The sequence below is a fragment of the Papaver somniferum genome, chromosome 10 (assembly GCF_003573695.1).
Source record: "Papaver somniferum cultivar HN1 chromosome 10, ASM357369v1, whole genome shotgun sequence".
Taxonomy (NCBI): Eukaryota; Viridiplantae; Streptophyta; class Magnoliopsida; order Ranunculales; family Papaveraceae; genus Papaver; species Papaver somniferum.
In genome coordinates, this window is record NC_039367.1 from 130929020 (window position 1) to 130946527 (window position 17508).

Sequence of the window (17508 nt, forward strand, 5' to 3'; positions counted from 1 at the left end):
TATAGCGTGTTAATGTATTTTTTCGGTAGGTCGAGATGTCACCATTTAGATGGGAAAATGCAAGTTACGTGCATGTTGACAAAGATACAGATACTCATCCCAAACAAGTGAAATACCTCGGAAGGGTTTGGCACTCTGGCTAATGTGGGTAGGTCGGTGAACACTCAAACTCAAGGCGAACAATAAGTCAATTTGTTTGTTTTGAAATTCTTAGTTTTAGTTATCAGCTAGTTCGGCTGATATTACCTAGCTCTAGGTTTTATAAATATAAAAAACACTTTAAAAAACGAAAAAAAAAATTTAATTAATTTTCTTTTAAATATTATTTAGTCTTTGTTGTCTTTATTACAAAAGTATTACTCCAGGACAGGTTCTTTCAAGAAGTTAGTTGGCACACGAGACACAAGTTGTGTGCCAACCCCTCTCTGAAGAGCAACCTCTACTCTATGGAAAAGAAAATTTCCAACACTAATATTAGCATCATGATAAGGACATTACTTTTTTTTTCTTTTTTTGATAAAACGGAAATTTCATTCAACTAAGAAGGAAACATTACATCGCAGTTTATATTACAAACTTTTGAAAAGAAATCTACTTTTCTATTCATATTCCAGTTCTTAGAATTTACATCATACACACCCAAATTAACGTCGAATTTACTTAAGTACTTAGCAAACCTATCCGCTAAAATATTGCAGTCCCTTTTGATATAATAGAAGGAAGTGGAAGCAAAAGAATTGGAGATATTTATAGCTTTTTGTATATAAGCATTACTTCTCCAATTGACAACAAAATTTCTCCTTCTCATAGCATTGATGACATTGAGATTGTCGTTAAGGAAGACAATTCTTGTAGTTCCTATATCTTTTGCCCATCTAGTTGCTTCTCTACAAGCTCTTGATTCTGCCTCTTCTGTTGTTGTGCACCAACCATTCCCTCCTGCAAAGTCCATAATAACTCCTTTATAGTCAAACATGACAATGGAATAAGCAAAATTTAGATTAGACTTGTTGAAAGCAGCATCAAAAGCAATGTAACAAGAATCATCACACATGAAACTATACTTTCCATTTTTACAACCGGGATGAGGACATTCACAACTGGATCTATTCTTGGCCAGAATTATATGATTAACTTTAGAAGCACTCTCTATAAACTGACCAGAATCTTTTTTGATTTTACCAATTAGATCAATAGGATCTGGTTGAATATCTTCAAAAACCACTTTGCACCTGTACTTCCATATAGACCAAAGAATAAGAGCATATATTTCCTTATTTTGTTTATCTTTGAGCCACTGAACACACCAACTATTAAAATCAAGAGATTTGCCATTATAAAAAATTGAAGAGAAGGACAAGCCCCTCCATATGGCTTCAGAGAATTGACAATCTAGAAAAAGATGCCTTGTAGATTCACTAACAAGTTTATTGCAAAGCACACACTGAGTATCTATTGGTATATGTCTACCTAGTTTATCTTTCACCGGTAAGCAATCGCTGCATGCCTTCCATAAGAACATTTTCACCCTAGGAATAATTTTAGGTCCCATATTCCTATCCAATCAACTTTAATACTAGTATGATTCCTGTTGCACAAATAGTTATAGGCAGATTTAACAGAAACCTTACCATCGCGAGTACCTATCCATTTAATACTATCTCTCCCACCTTCCATTTTAGGTTCTAGAAGTTTAATCTGCCGGATAGTTTGAAAGTCAAACATATCCCTCGGCATACTATCATTCCACGTTCAATTACTTTTAATAAGACTGGAAACCTTACTATTCATATCTACTTGATAGTTATTTTTAGGAACACGTATATTGTTTCCTGGAAGCCATTTTTCTTTCCATACTTCAATGCTTTCACCATTATCAATATCCCAGTTATGATTTTCCTTAATTATGTCAAGCCCTTTGCATATACTTATCCAAACCCAAGATTTATTCTTCTTTTTCTTATAATTCAGGGGGTTCCTATCTCTAAAGTATTTATATCTAAGAATCACAGACCAAGTTTATCTGGGTTTTTGATGAGTCTCCAAGCTAATCTAGTTAGTAACGCTAGGTTGAATTTGTGGGGGTTTCTGATTCCTAGTCCACCACTCTCTTTACTAATACACATAGCGTCCCAAGCCTTCAGATAAACACCTTTGTTATTCTTAGTTTTTTTCCACCAGAAATCTCTTTGCAGAGCATCTATTCTATCTAAGGTTTTTTTAGGCAACGAAAAACACATCATCTGAAACATGGGCATAACACTAGTAACAGACTTTATAAGAGTAGTCCTACCGGCTTGAGAGAGAAATTTTGCTTTCCAACCCTGTATTTTACTATAAACTCTGTCTAACAACAATTGATAGTTAAAAGTTTTCGATCTATTAAAGAAAAGAGGAGTACCTAAGTAAGTGTCAGTTTTAGTAATTCTCCCAACCTTGAGAATTCTAGCAAGCAATTTACAATGTTTGTTTTGAACTTTTTTTACTGAAATAAGTGCCTGATTTTTTTATAATTAATAAGCTGATCAGAAGAGAGACTAAAAATCTTAAGGATACCTAGCATGTTATGAGCCTGTTTAATATTAGCACTGATGAAAATAAAAGAGTCATCCGCAAAAAAAAGGTGCGAAACAGAAGGTGAATTTCTAGTAACCTTTATCCCCTCAATGTTACCTAATTGTTCTTCATACATTAGTAATTTAGATAAGGCTTCCATACAAATAATAAAAATGGCTGGTGATAAAGGATCACCTTGCCTAATACCCCTAGAGGGAGTAAAAGACTCCCCTGGTATACCATTAACTAACACAAATAAGAAACAGAGGAAATGCAGGCATATAAAATTTCACAAAATTCGTTGGAGAAACCCATACAACTGAAAATTTTAATGATGAATTTCCACTCAAGCCTGTCAAAGGATTTTGAGAGATCAAGCTTGATAGCCATATGTCCATTCTTCCTTTTACTAGTTTTCATAGTATGAAGGATTTCATGTGCTACTATTATGTTATACGTAATTTGTCTTTTAGGAATAAAAGCCGATTGGTTTTGAGATATGAGATTATCCAAATGAGGTTTAATTCTCCTTGCTAGAATCTTGACAACTATCTTATACAACGTATTACTTAGACTAATAGGTCTAAAATCTCCTGGAGTTTTCGATGTATTATTCTTTGGGATTAAAGAAATGAAAGTATGATTTTCTTTTTGATTGATATTCCTAGTTTTAAAAAATTGTTGAACCCAATGAACAATTTCAATACTTAAAACATTCCAATGTTCTTGATAAAAACCTGGGGAAAACCATCTGGACCTGGAGCCCCCAAGAATTAAGGACATTACTATCCTTATCAAATATCGTTGATATGAGGTTATTGGTTTTACTACCTAATAACTCTATTTTGTCCTTATTGGGTATAACTCAAAAAAAAGAAAGTACACAGAAATGTCTCTTTTTTCCAGGAACTAGGGTTTCTTTTTTCTATCAATTGATTCAAGGTTTATAACTTCTTGTAATCGCCATGTTTGCACTTCGTAGAGCTACCAATCCTTTCAGGTAAGTAACAACGACACCTCTTGTAATCGCCATGTTTGCACTTCGTAGAGCTGCCAATCCTTTCAGGTAAGTAACAACGACACCTCTTTTTTTAAATTCTATGTTTTTGTTTCATTATGATTGCAGAAATGTTTCAGTATTTTTTTTTGGGTTTTTGTTTGCTTTAAGTTGTGGTTGTGATAATTTCAACAGTTGAATGAATGATTGTAGCATTGTCATTGATGATCGTTGATTACATTCTTTTCATACTTTTATGCATTGTGTGGTCTTGCAATTAAGTTGAATGATGGTAGCAATACCATACATGGCATAAGGCTTACACATTTCTCATTTTTATGCTGTTTTAGTTCTAGTGTCAAGTTAGGGGTTTTCATAAAGGGGTTTAGTTAAAAACATCATGAGATCTTTTTATTAGTCCCTTCTCTCCTTTCTTCTACTTGTAGATCTTTGTCTTTGATTTTCGCAACTCTAAAACTACTCTATAGAGTCTGTGCTGGTTTAAGTGATAATCGATGTTATTATGATAAAATTTGTTTGTCTTTGTTCATATACAGAAGCCAAAGATATGGTCTAGGTGCTGCTAGAACATGTTATACTAAATCAGACATTCTAAGTGATGCATCTGGTAATGAACAACATGGTACAACTTCCAGCTGTCACAAACAAGTTGTACCTGGTTTTTTCGTTCTAGCACCGAAGAATTTTCTCCACAGCCAATCGTATCACCGAAATTGCTTTACAACTCGTGGTCTTTGTTCTCAAGTGGGTGCTAAGAGTAGTGATGCGGATGAAAATTTAGAAGATGGATTTTCTGAGCTTGATTCACGTACCTCCCCAACTGTTGAAGGGACCACTGTAGGACCAGAGAACGATGAAGAGGTAGTTCTAGCTCTGAGCTCTCGGATGATGGTGCTGAAGAGGATTTCGTCGAAGATCAAAATGAGATAGATTCGCCTGATGTTGAGACAGATGCAGTTTCTGATGAGGATTTAAAGAAGAGAAAAGTTGGACCATTGAATCTTTTTAATGTTATCCAGGCTGCACCTTTTCAGCAAGTCAGTACTGCACTTGATAAGTTCGTCAAGGAAGAAAACTTTATTAGTCGTCCTGTAATATCCTCGGTCATGCTCAATCTTCGGAAGCGCCGCATGTATGGAAAGGCGTTGCAGGTGTTTTTCTCGATCTATCTATTTTAGGTCTAATCTTATTAGTGTATTATTTTCATCATAAGACAGAAATATTGTATGAGCATGATTGACTGGGAATAAAAACATCTTGTTAGTAAATAAAAATTCGAGCACCCTTCTTTTTCATCTTTCCTGAAGCTCTTTCTATGGAGCACGCTTCAAATCTTTGTCTTGGTATCTCATGGGAATGAAACTCCTTTGCTTTGAAACATGTAAATGTTGATAATCTTTATCTGTTCATACATATGACCATAGGATTTTACTTGGATGAACTTTGGGTAGTTTGTATGGTGTACGTGTATCCCTGGAGCAAACTCAAGCATCCCTACATACACCATTTAGCTATTTTGTATATACAGGTCTATTAGTTGCCATTTGATTGAATTCATTACACAACTGGAAGAGCATTTAGAACACAGCATGCTAGTCAGCCTGCAATAAAACTGTTAAGTCATAAACCATATCAAGTCCATTATGAGACAATGATGCATATATCCAAGAGACTGGTATACTGGCTAGTGATGGTACTTTATTTATATTTGAAGAGGAGGTGATGCGTATTTCCGATATTTCATATGCTCGGTTGGCTTATGGTAGAATTACATGTCAAGTTTAGTTAAACATCTAGTGATTAGATTGGATTGGATATTAGCATAGGTGAGTTCGTGTGTTAGAACCGAGTATCAAACCCTGGTATGGAAAGTTTAAGTGCACTCCTGCATATACGTATGAACATATGTTTCTATTACCTATTTATTCCTTCTTATATTCAGAGTTTTTGTTTTGCAGCTCTCCAAGTGGCTGGAGACGAATAAGCAACTCATCTTCGAAGAACGAGATTACGCATCTCATCTTGATTTGATTGCCAAAGTACGTGGACTCGTAGTGGCCGAACAGTATATAGAGTCAATTCCCAAGTCCTTCAGGGGGGGAATAATCTATAGGACTCTATTGGCTAACTGTGTAAGTGCTGACGATGTGAATAAAGCCGAAGCAGTATTCCGCAAAATGAGGGACCTGGATTTCCCAGTCATACCCTTCGCTTGCAACCAGTTAATACTTATGTATAAGAAACTCAACAAGAAGAAGATAGATGATGTCTTATTGTTAATGGAGAAAGATGACGTGAATCCAAGTCGCCACACTTACAATCTCTTAATAGACACAAAAGGCCAGACAAATGACATAACAGGAATGGAAGAGTTAGTCGAGACCATGAAGAGTGAAGGTTTTGAATTAGATGATTTCATACGACCGACGTTGGTGAAACACTACATATGTGCAGGGATGAATGAGAAGGCAGAGGAAATTGTGAAGGAGATGGAAGGGGAAGACCTGAACGATACACGTGGTGCGTGTAAAACTTTACTTCATCTTTACGCGGACCTAAGTAAGGCCGAAGATGTTGAAAGGATTTGGAAGGTTTGTGAGTCAAATCTTCATATTGGTGAATGCTTGGCTGCTGTTGGTGCTTGGGGAAAAGTGGGAAGAGTGGAAAAGGCAGAGGAAGTATTTGAATTAATGATCAAGACATGGAAGAACCCCCCCCCCCCCCCCCCCCCCCCATCGAAGTGTTATACAACTCTCTTGGATGTTTTTGCAAAACATAAGCTACTTGCAAAAGGTAAAGATTTGGCAAAGAGAATGGCAAGTGATGGATATCGCATAGATCCGCTTGCTTGGGACTCACTTGTAAAACTATTCGTGGAAGCTGGGGAAGTTGAGAAGGCTGATTCAGTTTATCAAAAGGCATAGATTTTGAACTTTGACAGAGTCATAAGCTATTGAGGGAATTAAAAACATAGGTACATAATTTATCCAGCTATCTGCCACATTTTCTTTTCTTCCTTTTTTGGCTAGTAAATCTGCAACTTTGTTAGCTCGTCTGTCAACATGCTAAAAACCCAAAAAAAGAAACAATATTTGCTGCTGCAGACTTAACTTCTTCTAAGATTGCTATGCTTCGTCACTGGATTGATATTTCTTTGCCTTGTAGATAGTTTATAGTTACTTGATTGTCTCCTTCAATGACCAGATTATGTAAGTTGTTCTGGTTGGCTCATTCTGTTGCGTGCAGAAGAGTTAGAGCTTTTGCTTCTTCAGATGTGGATGTCATGAAAACTCCCATTGCTGCTACTTTGCCAATACCTAACCAGTTGTGCAGCACAAATCCAAAACCTGCATTAGTATTTTTTGGTAACCGTGAAGCATCACAATTAATTTTTTATAGTATCTTTTTGTGGAAATTCCCAGTGAGGTAGTTGCATTATAATCTTTTTACTGTTCTTTTCAACCCTAATACTAGAATTGTGTGGATGCCAATATGCAAAATGGCGAGAAATATCAGCGGATAACTGTTCTGGTGTTTTATTTTGTTTTTCAGAAATTCTAAGGCATCTCTTGAAAAGACGAGGGTACCCAAATATACCTCATCCTTAGTTGGACAATCTGGATAAATATGACCAAACCCTCTGCACTTGTAGCATTGAGGAATAATATCATCATCATCCCAAGTGTCTTCATGTTTATGTGAAGGAACATGTTTTCCTGTTGACACAGGTGATTCTCTTTTTCGACGTCTCAACAATTTCTTGAATCGTTGAGTAATAAGAGACAAATGATGATTTAGTTCAACTTCATCTTCAGCAGTTTGATCTTCCTGATCTTGGGAGTTTTCCGAATATTGAGTCGGAACCTTTTTTTATGGCTTTGTAGGCTAGTTTGTCTTTTTATTTAGACAGATTCTCCTGATCAAATATCTTCAATTTTCCAATTAGGGAACTTCTAGATAGAGAAGAAAGATCATTAGCTTCAATGATTGCATGCTTTTTAGAATCATATCTAGATGGCAACGATCTGAGAATTTTGCATACTATATCCTTTTCAGAAATAGTATTTCCAAGAGAGAAAGAAACATTGATTATCTCAGAGAGTTTAATATGAAACTCTTCAAAACTGTCGTTGTCATCCATTCAAAGGTTTTCCCAGTCGGACGTAAGAGTTTTAAATCTAGCTTCTTTCTCTGATGTGTTTCTTTAGAATACGATCTGAAGATTAACATGTTGATACATGATGTTGTAGATCACGTCTTAAAACATGTATCATAGCATTCAAATCATCTGAATTCTTCTTAGCAAAAGCCTTTTCTTCATTTGAAAAATCCACTAAGCGTTTAAACTCAGTTTCTGAATTTTCTACCTTCGGGTAATTATAACCATCAATGACTAATAGCCATGTATTAAAGTATCGTGATTGAAGAAAAGATCTCATACCATATTTCCACCATAGATAGTTTGTTCTGTCAAATCTTGGCGGTACGTTAATTGAAGTCGATTCATGAGAAGTCGAATTCATTGCTTATAGGTTGGATCGCACCAAACACAGTTTGTTAGATATTTTCGTGTTTGCCTGCTCTGATACCAATCGAAAAGACGAGGGTACCCAAATATACCTCAACCTAAAACTTTTCCACCTATAAGTCCTTTATCCGAAAGTGATTGTCTATGGACCAATCCGAGACAATACAACTAATCGGTTCACACTTCGTGTGATCGTCTATGGATAAGAGATCGATCCAATACAACAACGAAGTATGTTTACTTGATAAAAGGTCCGGACTTAACCAAACACAATAGGATTGCTATCAACAATTTCAGTCAAAGATCAAACTCTTCTGAAAATCCAAGATATTGCTCAAATGCACACCAGAAAATACCGAAACTCTCAGGACTGAGACACGAACATTATGGTGACACATGCATGCTTCCTTGACCGACCAAGGCCAACTCTAGGGCTTGCAAAGAGCCGGTCCCACACGTTTTCACAATTTTGACCTAATTTGCTCAATTGCTCATATTGGGCCCAAACTCTTTTCAACCAACATGGAATTTGCTCAAACGACCATCAGCTGGTCCCACGACCATCAAGGGACGGTCTCATCCCCTCTTGGTCGGTCCCTCACTTTTCCATAATTAGGTTTTATCACCTAATGCTCAATCGAGCACTATTTCAATAAATGATGAAACCGGCATTTAATCATCATTCTTTCACCAACCAGTCAACAAAGGACCCTGGTGCACGCTCACTCCAGCACTCAGTCATCACATGGACGTCCATTATCCCATGTGGTCGGTCCCTCCCTCACTCTGTGATCTATTTTCAGCAATTCATCAATTGACAAACAATTGATCAAAAATTAGGGTTTCGAACAAACGCTACACAAATCATCATTCTGAGCAAGTTCAAACACTAATAAATTTATGTTGATTCAGCAATAAACATATGGATTAATCATATACTATTTGGTAGTCTACCAATATTTCAACTAATATTTTATTGGGTCACGTCACCAATAAATAATTCGTCGAATTGAGCAATACTTGCTCAGTTGCTCGAATATTGATCCAACTATCAATATTCAGTAATTTATCAGTAATTCGTCGAATTGAGCAATACTTGCTCAGTTGCTCGAATATTGATCCAACTATCAATATTCAGTAATTTATTAGTAACTCGTCGAATTGAGCAATACTTGCTCAGTTGCTCGAATATTGATCCAACTATGAATATTCAGTAATTTATCAATAATTCGTCGAACTGAGCAATAATTGCTAAGTTGCTCGAATATTGATCTAGCTATCAATATTTTATCGATGCTCAGTTGCTCGAATTTACAATATTTGCTCAGACGAGCAATATCTAAGAACGTCTAACATGTTCAATCCATGAATCATTGAGCATTCGATCACTCATGATCAATTCAAAAAAACTTAGACTTACTGTCTAATAGTCAACGACTGACTAATCAAAAACACGTCTGCCCTGCAGACTCCACAAATTTTGAGATATCAATCACGTCACATGGGGGGATATCGATTAGGGTTTTGGTCTGGCGGCCTATGGCACGTGGATTCATCCACGATGAAAAATGTGAGTAAGTCGTGCAAACGGTTGAAGGAGTTAGCAAAGTAGTGGGTGGACGGTTAACCAAGTCTCCGCACGACCCGAAACTGGTTTCACCACGATTTCCCACTTTCCCACTTTTTCACTCAAGAAACCGTCACACTTACAGGGATCAAGATGTTTACTATTCTGACAATATAAATAAGTCTCTGAATCCATGATTGACAAGACAACATTCGAACATTCGTCTACACAGAATTTTTCGAGTCATCACTCTCAGAAATTCTATCAATCTACCAGAACTTATTCGAATTCATCAGTTCACAGAAAACTTGCAGAAACCTTCAACACTTCCGTAATCGTTGATCATCACTGATCCCAGACAATTCTTAGCTTCCCTCCTACAGATCAACCCATCTCCCTCTTTGCGACCGAATTGACTCTAGAACGGCCATTGACTTGGTTTAGGCCGGAGTCCTACAGATTGATCTCTCAAATCTAAGCACTCCTTTGCAGTGCATCTGTATAAGGTTGAACAGTTTGCTCGTTTGAGGAGTCTCGACAACATGCTCGTCTCTTCAATTCCCTAAAAAACCAGCAAATCGTTTTTCCCCATCTACAGATTGGCGACCACAGTGGGAGATTAATCTCTCGGTTGCAATCTCAAACTTTCACAAAATGGTTAATATTAGGTCAGGTTCAATTATTAATCCTAACACAAACAACGCCAACACTAGCAACAATGGTGGTATTCCAGAAACAGTTCCTGCTTCCAACAATGGTACTGGAGGCACCACCCCTCCTCAAACCAACATCGTAATTAATCCGCTCTTCGGCAGGACTCCTGAAAAAGTTAGAAAAGATCTGCCTACCATAACCGATCTCATGAAGATTTAAGAAATTCTTGCCAAGAATCAAATAGAGATGGCAACAACACAAAAGCAACTATGCGCTCATCTCAAGGACCTCACTGAAAATATTTCGGAAAACTCAGAAGAAAGGAAAATCCAAAGAAACATCTCCGGCTGCTGATCCTGAAGTCATTATGATCCATGTAGTAGATGATGATGAGGTGCACAAAGCTTCAGATAACCCACCAACAAAGGAACCTGCAGGCTTAATCACTCGTGAGGACCTGGAACGCTTCATGGAGGATCGAGGAAAACACAAAGCATCATTTGTCTATCGTCATCAACCTCCATATCCTGCTGCTACGTAAAGAATTCCTCTCCCAAAAGGTTATACTTCTCCAACGTTCACACTGTACAACGGAACTGGGAATGCTCGGGAACACGTTTCTCGATTCCTGAAGGCACTAGGAGAGCACGAACACAACCATGTTATCCGTCTGAAAGAATTCTCAAAATATCTGATGGGCCGAGCATATACCTGGTACAACAACATTGCACCTGGGAGCATCGCTAACTGGGGATAAATGGTTAATGCCTTCTACAGGAAATATTTCTTCGTCTCTGAGCAGGTTACTCTTTCTGACTCAGGAAGGATGAGTCAGAAGAGTACTAAACATCCGAATGAATATGTGAAGAGATTCAGAACCCAAGCTTTGGATTATCACGACCCTAATGTCACTGAACAATAATTGGTGGACTTATGCATCAACGGGATGATCCTGGTTTACAGAGATTTGTTGGAAAATCTATGATTCCGTCCTTTCTCAGAGCTTCATGAAGCATCCAAACGGTCAGCGACTACTGCACCTGCTTTACTGGAAAGAGCAAAGTCTGCAAGGTCGAGTAACCTCGAAGCAGCCGTCAACAATCAGTACAATCTCCAGCCTTCAAAAAACGTTGTTCCTGAAAGGATTGAAACGAAAACCGAGATACAACATCAGAGCGCTTCTCCAACATCCCAGTCTCATCTGAAGGCGCAAAGATAAGATAACAAATCCTGAAATACACAAACCTCGACTCAGACTTCTCTCTTCTCATGAAGGAGTGATCGAGTTACTGGAAGTTTGGGTTCAAGATGGTGCAAGCAAATTTTCATTCATCAGGAAAGAGCCAACTGAAGAAGAAGTGGAGAATCCCAGGTACTATCGCCTTCATAGGTTTATCGATCATCAACAAGTAACTACAATATTTTAAAGCACATCTTCAAAGAGAAGGTTGATCCATAATAGCTTCAACTAGGGACTGAAGGAGTACACAAGAATCCTCTCCCCGTCAGAACCTTTACACTTTCTGAACAATCAGTCAAAGAAGCAGTTCAATCGTTGATTGAGCATATCTGTGAAATTGCTCTATCTGTCTAAGGGACAAAGAAAAGACATGTTCACAACACCGAATTACATTGAAAGACGTATGACCATCTCGGAAATACTCATAGAACGTTCATCCACAGACAAGAAGATGAACGACTGGGGACTATTTACCACAGTCCATCTCAGAGGAAATGAATTCGGAAGAATGTTGATCGATGCTGACACCGCCATCAACATCATTCCATTGAAAACCCTCAGAGTCGCAGGCGTCACTCGACAAGAAGCTAGTCGTGATCCCATCTCAATCAGAGACCTTGAAGGATCGCTCGGAAATATTTATGGCTAAGTCACTCTCAAAGTGAACATAAGTTCAAACTGGACAGAAACCAAGTTTCACATAATCAGGATGATCCGGGATATGACATGTTCTTCAGACGAGCGTGGATCCATGTTGAAAAGACGGGTACTGACAAAGCGCCTTTGGTTGCACATCTCTCCAACGAAGAGAGTTTTGATCCAGAAGATTTTACGGACATTCCATCATCAGAGCACTTGGAGGAATTTCGAACTTTGACGAGATTGAAGCAAGAACCTGCAAAAGATGCATAGACATTCATCAAGAGGTTCCACACTCAGGATAGTCTCATTTCTCCCATGTGTATGTCATTTATTTTCTCACATGCTATCCTAGCATGGGGACTCAAGAAACTCTATAAGACATTATGAATGGTAACTTCACCGTATTAGTATTTTACCAAGTGGTTGAATCTGATATTTCTCCGAATCGAGCACTGAGACGTTCATTACTGAGATGATGTTCAAGCATGGCAAAGAACACTTTGGGCGTTTCTCCATAACCTTGCAGGAGGGTCCATGTGTGCCACAATATCAGAAAGCTCTGATTTTTGCACAAGTGTTGAATCCCACTACCGCAACGAAAGGAATGTTGAATCTACAGAAGTTGGGTCCGAGATGATCAAACCTAAGACATGCTCAAGGGATATGACATTTCAATGCTCAAGCATCTAAGAAGCCTTCAAATTGTACTCCCAATCAAAGAGTACAACTTCGATAATGGCGCATCTGGCTTCAGCACAAATATCTCGACATTGATTCAACACCAGCACGATCAAAGTGTAACTGAACTACAATCGATAGGTTTTCATTATCCCATGGTAAGACTTCTGAAACAGATGCAACATCATTCATACATGAATGACACTAACTCCTTCAACATACACTGAGCAACCTGAGGTGATTCCGTGAAACTTCATCAACGGGACTTCTCTACATCACAAGCCCCTGCACGACTGAGGAACTTCTTCTCTTCACGGATCACATAAAATCATGGTTCTAGCCTTTTCGGTCTCTGGAGCAACTTCGAACCGGCATCAACAAGGATATCTGGAGGACTCCATCCATGGTCTCGGCATCAACAATAATTTATGGAGAAAATTCAATTGTGATCTCAGCATCAACAACGGTTTCATGAGCAACATCCTCGCTTCATCAACTAACCATTCTCTGAAGTGTTACATATGAAGCGTACTTCTCCAAGAACTAATGATTCGTATCAAGATCTGTAGACCTGATAACATGCTCACATGAAAGTATCCCCAAAGCTTGCACGACTGGTAGGCACAAGCCAAAGTCTTCTACAAGATGTTCTCATCACCTCTATAAATGAGATACAACACACTTCGGTCCATGGGTTTACAAAAACTTACCAATGGGTGACGAATGGGACAATTCTTCCTCAACGAAAGATGTTCGTTTATGTCTCTCCTACAACATACCAAAAGGGCGCATCAATCGGACATACGAGCTGAAAGATATGGCATTTACCGCCAGGTCTACGAAATCTGAAAATTTTGTACGGGATTACAAATTACAAATGTGCACGCTTCGTTGGCTAACCTCTGCAACTCCAAGTTGATTGATTCTTTGCTCATGTGATAAGTCAGTCTATTAGCTTCAAAATTTGGGGTCAATCATCGAATTCCGACGTCGTATGAGGTTCCTACAGCTTCCAGAGCATACAACATGCAAGCAGCAATTCTCAGACGGGATTCATAACTTCCACAGTCGGTCGATGTCCACCAGGTCTTGCTAGAAGAAGGGAAAACGAAATGGAGATATTTAAAAAAATACTGGGGACTGATGGTCCGCTGATCATGACGATCAATTTCATAAGTCCAAGACTCGTGGCGCTGGGATCTCCAGTGTTTATCATTGACGAGGAGTCGAACTCGCAAAAATAAGTTCCTTACTTATCTTACACTAACTAGTAGTACAATGACAAGAAGGTTCGTTCCTAAGGGAGAGTTGAGCTAAAGTTGTCAATTCAATTTCTGAATAATGCAAAAAAAATAAATGCAAACGATGAGGATGAATATGACCAAGGATTCTTTCTCAGTCACGAAACATGAATCTTATCAATATAGCTATGTTTCTGCAAAGTACTCATTACTAACAATCCTAAAATATTTAGTACGCTCAAATATCCCGCAATCTCTTAATTCACCGGACACGGAAGCGCTCGACTACCGGATTCTACTTGCCAAGTTTCCTAAAAGTACGTTCTCTAGGTGTGACTTAAACAAATGCATTAAGTTCTATGAGATAGGCTATTCCTAGTGACAAACATATAAACTCGATTCATCTACTAGTGTCATTCAATAACATGGATATTTAACAAAATCCCATCGTCAATAACCACATATTACTACTTGTATTAAGACTCTCTAGACAATTATGGGTCGAAGAGGTCTCAACTAGCATTAGAAGTGAAAAATACTAGAACCCCCTACTATATGGGTTCAACATATACAAGCCCCAATAAATGGATCCTCCACTATCAACTCCACACTTTCCATTTTTGATATTTCTAGGCCCAAAACTTTTTTTTTTGGGCCTGGTTTTGAATTTTCCCGGATTGCCGACGTCATCAGGATTTTTAATAAAAGTGAAAATACCATAATTACCCTCCAGTATTTAAAGCTGTTTTATACGGTAACAAAAACAGAAAATCAAATCAAATTAGTTTTCAGCTCTCTATTCTCTCTGCTCTCGTTGATTTTTTCTTCAGAAACAGAATTAGGTTTTTTCTTCACACGAAATTGTTGCATTGAAGAACAGGAGTTCGTTAGTCTGTTGATGTGTTGAAGAGGAGACGAAGAACAAGGATTCATTGTTGCTTTTTCTCAATTTATTGATGTTATTCAGTGGATTTCAGATCTGACGAGTTTGAGACGATGCATTGAAGAACAACAAATAGGTTTGTATCAATTTTATCTTATGTTTGTATCGAATAGGTTTGATTCATTACTTTTTATGATTGATTGTTTGATTTCTATCTTCTACTGATTTTTGGATTTTTGTTTTATTTCGATTTTATTGAGTCTGAGAAAAAGAAGAAGACAATTTGGAATAGAGAAATCAACGTAGGTACGAATTGTGATTTCGATCTAGTTTTCAATTAAATTGATTTTGATTGTTACAAGGGAATTGCGATCTAGGTTTTTCACTTTTTTTATTTGGTTTTGATACTGAGTATGTTTTTGTTGATGCTTACACAGGTTTGGTTGATACCGAGAAGAGGAATAGTAAGAAGATTGTTTCAAAAGTAAGAAAACAATCAATCTAGGTAAGAGTTTTATTTTGTTTTTGATTTCAGATCTGTTTTCAAAATTTTTTTTGAATTATTTGTTCTTCTTGCATGTCCGATCTGTTAATTTTTTTTGATACTGAGAGGAGTATGAAGAAACAATTTTGTTTCAGTAGAACAACTTCAATTTGATTTGTTAGACATGCTGTTTTTTTGTTACAGTATGTGTAACTTTAGGTTACACATATATATCATGTTGTATTTTTAAGCATGTGTAAGGAAGGTGCAGATGTTTTTTAGTTGCAGCATGTGTAATTTTAGTTTACACATATATATCTTGTTTGTATTTTAAGCATGTGTGAGGAAGAAGCAGATGCTTTTTAGTTGTAGCATGTGTAATTTTAGTTTACACATATATATCCTGTTGTATTTTAAGCATGTGTAAGTTGAAGTTACATATATATGTCATGTAACAGGTTTATGTGTAAATAGTTGTATCATCTGTATCTTTTACTCATATTTAGCTTGCCGCATAGAATATACTTCTCACGAGGGGGCAACGCCCCCGAGTGAATTGCATTCGTTTTCAAATTTTGATATTGTTATTGTGTATTTGAGCGTTTTAGGTTCACGGCTAAGTGTGCAGATGAAAAATGCGGCTGGAAATTCCATGCAGCTTTTATCGATGAAAGGAACAAAATGTTTCAGGTAGGTTTTCCGTTTTCTGTCATCTAATGCTTAGTATATATTATGTTTTGTTACAGTATGTGTAACTTTGGTTTACACTTGATGTTTTTTGCACCATATTGTGTTTTGGTTGAATTGTTTATATTTTGTATGAACCTCTTCAGGTCAGGTCTTATAACCCTGAGCACATTTGTGGTGCTGGTGGGCGCAACTTGAACCAAACTTACTCCACCAGCTTCTCGTCTAGTTTGATTGAGGAAGAAGTTCGCAAAAATCCTCACAAGAAGCCCAAACAAATTTCTTTTGATTTCCAGATCAACTATGGGATTAACATGGAATACTATCAGGCATATAATGCTAGGGAAAAGGTTTATGAGACGATTTATGGCGACGATGTCAAGTCCTACTCGCACTTGGTATGGTATATTGATGCTATAAGGGAAACCAACCCTGGTAGTCTGATAAAGTTTGAACGTGAAAATAAACAGTTCCAACGGATTTTCATCGCATTTGTTGAATGCATCAAAGGGTACCGGTTTTGTCGTCCAATGGTATACTTGGATACTACTTTCCTTACTGGTACATTCAAAGGTTGCTTGATGGCAGCTACTGGGATCAATGGTGGTAAAGGTATGTTTTTTTATGTTTTTTTTGAACAACTTCAGTTGACAAATAACTGAGAGTTACACACGTGTAACTCTCAGTTACATATTACTTTACTCAGTGTGTAACTAAGAAAATAACATCTGTAACCTTAAGTTACGTATTTGTTTTAGCATGTGTAACTTGTATTTACACATTGTTTTCTGTTTGTGTGAAACTTATTATTCTTTCGATTCTGCACAATTTTTTTTTGTAGGATTTTTCCCCCTTGCTTTTGCACTAGAAGATTCTGAGACGATCAACAACTGGGAGTGGTTTTTAAGGAATTTGACTGAAGTTGTTGGTGATGGGAGGCCAATCACCTTCCTTTCGGATCGCCATGAAGGACTCTTGCAGGGTGTTCCAATTTTTTATCCAGATGGGTTCCACAGCTTCTGCTACTATCATTTGACGAAAAATATACCCATCACTGCAACAGATCCTAGGTACTCGCTTGTGATGGACCATTTCCGAGAGGCGACATATGCACTCTCACCTGAAAACCATGCGAAAGCCATACAGAAGATTAGAGACTTGAACTGCGATTAGGTGACTGATTACATCGAGACAATCCCACCTGAAACATATGCGAATGCCTATTTCAAAGGTTGTCGGTATGGATGAACATCTAGTACTCTAGAAGAATCAGTCAATAACTGGGTTCTGGTTCACAAGAAGATGCCTGCATCTGCTCTTCTTGATCAGG

General features: G+C 37.6%; 1 pseudogene; it reads left to right on the top strand.

Moving 5' to 3' along the window:
* Positions 1-3573: 3573 nt before the first annotated feature.
* Positions 3574-6498, top strand: LOC113317234 (annotated as a pseudogene).
* The last annotated feature ends 11010 nt before the right edge of the window (positions 6499-17508 follow it).